Source organism: Chrysemys picta, chromosome 2 (genome assembly GCF_011386835.1).
Source record: "Chrysemys picta bellii isolate R12L10 chromosome 2, ASM1138683v2, whole genome shotgun sequence".
In the NCBI taxonomy this organism is placed as follows: Eukaryota; Metazoa; Chordata; order Testudines; family Emydidae; genus Chrysemys; species Chrysemys picta.
The window spans coordinates 258,977,741-258,982,761 of record NC_088792.1 but is presented as its reverse complement, the minus strand read 5'-3'; positions in this window follow the sequence as shown (position 1 = coordinate 258,982,761).

Sequence of the window (5,021 nt, the reverse complement as noted above, 5' to 3'; positions counted from 1 at the left end):
ACAATATTAATAGGTGCATTAGCAATGTTATATTCCTACACAAACAGCACGCACTACAAAGTTTATACTGGGCTGCAAAAGAGCAAGGCCAGATAGAGCACACTACAGCAATACACACCACGCTGTCTCACTATTAAAATGGTCTTTCAAAGCCTCCCCAAGGGCTTGTCTCCACTTACCAGTGGATTGACGCTGCGGTGATCGATCCACCAGGGGTCGATTTTAGCGGGTCTAGTGAAGACCCGATAAATCAACTGCAGATCACTCTCCTGTCAACTTTGGTTCGCCACCAGAATGAGATGAGTAAGGGGAGTCAATGTGAGAGCATCTCCCATCAACATAGCATAGTGTGGACCCTTCAGTAAGTAGATCTAAGCTACGTTGACTTGAGTCATGCTACTAATGTAACTCAAATTGCATAGTTTAGATCGACTTTCTCCCGTAGTGTAGACCTGCCCTAAGCCATATAGCTTCTCATTGAGCTCTTCTTATAGCTGTTGTATCTGCCAGTTCAAATTCAGCAGACAGCTGCTCCACCTCCAGCCCAATGGAAACTTCCTCCCTTGCTTCACAGATATTATGCAGGGCACTGTAGATAGCTATAGCCATTGGGATTTTTTTTTTTTTTTTTTTTTTTTTTTTTTTTTTTTTTGCTGAGGTCCAATCTCATAAATAGACAACACCAGCAACCTGTCAAATAACTAAATGCACATTCAACTGCCATTCTGTACCTGCTCAGCCTGTAGTTGAAATGTTCCTTGGTGCTGTCGAGGTGGCCGGTATACAGCTTCATGAGCTATGGGAGCAAGGGGTAGGTTGGATCTCTCAGGATCAACATTCCCAATGGTAATCCGCCTGTTGGGAAAAAAATGCTCTGCTTGCGGCTTTCTGAACAATCCTGTGTTCTTAAAGATGCGTGTGTCATGCACCTTCCCTGACTAGCCCACACAGATGTTGGTCAAGCATGCCTGATCCACTAGCACTTGCATTACCATAGAAAAGTAGCCCTTTCTGTTGATGTACTCTGTGGGAAGATGGTCTGGAGCTAAAATAGGGCTATACATGCCACCTATTGCCCCACTGCAGTTTGGGAACCCCGTTGCAGAGAAATCATCCTATGTCCTGCACATTGCCCAGAGTCAGTCCTGCATAGCAGGAGGTGGTTAATGGCCGTGCACACTTGTATGACAACTGCCCCTGCAGTGGCTTTCCTGACTCCAAATTGATTCCTGACTGACTAGTACCAAGTTTCCACAGTGCAATTGCCACTTGCTTTTCAACTGTCACCATGGCTGTCATTTTGGTGTCCCAGCGCTGGAAGGCTGGGGCAAGCTCAGTGCTCAGATCCAGGAATGTGGCCTTGGGCATCTGAAAGTTCTGTAGCCACTGCTTGTCATCCCAACCCTGAATGACAATGCAATCCCACCAGTCAGTGCTTGTTTCTTGGACCCAGAATCGGCATTCTACCATCTGCAGCTGCTCCGAGAACACCACCAACAACCTTAAATTGTTTCTTTCTATGTACCACAGCAATCTCGCCTCCAAGGAATCATCATGTTCCCCACAGCTCCTCTTGTGGCTCTGCAAATACTGCCGGATTAGGCACCCTGTGCTTGCAATGCTCATGACAATAGTGCAGAGCTGTGCAGGCTCCAGGCTTCTGTCAGAGATGGTGGACAGAGAGAAGGGACGTGTGGGTTTGTGGGGATTTTGAAAAGAGGAGCAAATTATTGTGGGAAGCAGATGAAATTATGGGATGAAGATCATTGTATTATGGGAAGTTGAACCCATGCTCCCAGTCACCCATTTACAACTCATTTCAGTGTTATGAAGCATTGCAAGAACTCTCCAAAACACCCTGCACTGGATGGTGGTAAATTGCACAATGGGAAAGCCAGCCACGGTGCACTGCACTCTGCATCGAAACAAGAAGCATAGTGTGCACACACACAAGCGATATAATAACCTGGGTGGCTGTATGCTGACATAATTTAGGTCAACATAATTTTGTAGTGTAGACATGGCTTTACTCCATGAAATAACAGAATAAGCATATGTCTATACAGTGGAGACTATCCGGGCATACCTAGGCCGCCGTAGTTATTCCAGTAGTGTAGTCGCAGCTTATGCTGACAGAAGGGTGTTTCCATCAATGTAGGAACAGCACCTCCCTGAGCAACAGTAGCATTCTTCCATCAACACAGCTGTGTCTATGCTGGGGGTTAGGTCAGCATAGCTATGACGCTCAGAGTGAGCTATTTTAGCTATGTCGACATAACTTTTAAGTGTAGACTAGGCCTTAGATACTATTTGACCTAAGAGTGGCTGTCAGTGGTTAATCAGCCCTTCCTCTGTCTCAGGGTTGAGACTTGATCACAGTCAGTAAGTACCTACATAGCAGAGTGTTAACTTTCACCTGGTAAATAAGCACCCCCACTTTCACAATAAGCCAAAAATCAGGCTAATCCCATTTCAAATCAAGGCCAAAATAAGCCAAACCCTAAGAACCCCAACACTCTATGTGACTAGATCCCCCCCGGCATGCAGTCTGGGAATGTAGTGGGCCTGCTGTGCATCCCTGACTCTCTCTCCCCCCCATTGCCCCTGCTTTCCAGGAGCCTATTAAAAATAAAAGAAGCAACCAGCTACAAGCTACAAGCCCAATAAGCTACAAGCCAAAAACTAGCCAACAAGCAACTCACAAGCCAATTAAGCCAAAACAAGCCCAATTTCTGTGGGTTTTTTAGCGGGTTTGTCATGTCTGCTACGTAGGGAATGAAAATGTGATAACAGGCTCTTCAATCTAGCAGAGAAAGGTATAACACGATCCAATGGCTGGAAGTTGAAATTTAGCAAATTCAGACTGGAAAGAAGGTGTATATTTTTAACAGTGAGGGTAATTAACCACTGGAGCAATTTACCAAGGGTTGTGGTGAAGTCTGCCAATTTTTAAATAAAGATTGGATGTTTTTCTGAAAGATACACTCTGGTTCAAGCAGGAATTAATTCAGGGAAGTTCTACAGCCTGAATTATACAGGAAGTTTAGACTGGATGATCACAGTGTTCCCTTCTGGTTTTATAATCTAGTAAATCATTTCAAGCATGAAGTGTTCTTCCCAGTATCATCAATGCAAAGAATAACATGATTTGAGAGTCCAAGCCATTTTAGACAAGTTTAGTATGTTTTATAACAACTTTTACAGAGTGAAATGTAATAAAGGGATAACAGATATGAATAAGCTTCTAAATGTTTTTGAGATACTTCCATTTTCAGCTGAAGACAGTAAATGATGAGAAGAATATAATACCTGTAATAAGATAGAACAGTGGTTTTCAACCTGTGGTCCACATACACCTGGGGTTCCGCAGACTGTGTCTAAGATCTCCAAAGGGATCTGCACCTCCATTCGAAATTTTTTAGGGGTCCACAAATAAAAAAAGGATGAAAACCACTCAGATAGAAGATGCCACTAACTGTGTCAGTTCTGGGGAAGCTCATAGAATAGATGGTTTACTAAAGACTTTTTAAAGTTATTTAATTAATATCAGTTAATTCCTAATTTAATCTTCAAATCCAGATTCAGCTAGTTACATAAGAACATGCCAATGGGATTACTCACATGCTCAAAATTAGGCACTTACTTAAATTCCTTGCTGAGTTGGGACCTCACAGAGGCACAAACTGAGGAAAGTTTTGTTATACATCTCTATAGAACAATAATATGTCTAATTTCACTTAAAAATGGCAATTTCCTGCTTTATGTTATACAATCGTGTTACAGTGGCACCATACTCATTCCTACAGTTCACGACTGGTAAATAGAATGGGCAGAAGTTGTTTCCTATGCATCATTAATTAATAAAATGTAAAGAGAGCTATGGGAACTCAGTTTGGTTTGGGGAAATTTCTTAGATCATATCAAAGAATGCTAATATTGCTTTCATATTTACAGGACACGTTCCTTTCTGATCTTACTATAGCATTGTTGAGGATAATGTATTTTATGTTTATACCTTAAATTAATTTTGTAAGGATGGTTCCAGTTTTGGTCATCACTGCATATTGTATGAATACCAACTATTTCCTTATCTGTGGTTTTTTGTCTTTCATATGTGTGGCGGTTGTTTACAAAAATGTCAGTGAAGGGATATTTTTAAAGTATTGTTTTTAAATTACTAATGTGAATTATTTTTATTAGGTTTTGGGCTGAGAATTGGTGAATCTAGATACTGATGAGACTGGATTTGTATATCAACTAAATCCAACTGGAGATTTATCACAACCCTAATGTCTACTAAACCTCTGTAGGAGAAATGTTAGCCCACTTGCAAAGCAGGGCAAATATTTAACCATTTCACTTCTGTTAGTTACCTCAGTTTTAATCAATAATGATATGAATATTATCAGAGAGGATTTAAGTGCTCAGTGCTCCACCATATGGTCATTTTCTGAAAGAGTAGAGTTCAACTGGTCAATTATCTTTATATCGAGATGCACTTGGTTGTTTCCCTCCCCCTCCCCCAAAATTATAGTGCCTGGAACCAGTAAAAGTTGAAAGGAGGGTATCTGAAATGATAATCTTTAAGGTGTGTGCAATGTTTTCACAGCTTTATAGATCAAAGCCCTTTACTGAAGTATGTTATTATCAGGCTTATAAATCAGGCTCAGTTCATTTTATGAACATTAGTGCTGCCATCAATTACATGCATTTAGGACTAATGGTTTTACAGGAATGTTAATAGTTCTACATTATTTCCTGAAAACCAGTACGGTAGGCAATTAAAAAGCTATATGTAACCTGCAATATTATTTGTTTCTGGTTTTTAAGGCCCTGCTGAGAGTGTGCATTTAAGTAGATTTCAAACCAGTTAAAATCCACAGATTTGAAATTTACTCACAGAATAGAACCATTTGCAAACCATTCTCTCCTTCATTACACTAGGGCACAACCAGTGGTGCTGCACCTTGCACCCCAACCCCCTGCCCTGAGCCCCTTGCTTCACCCTGCACCCCCATGCA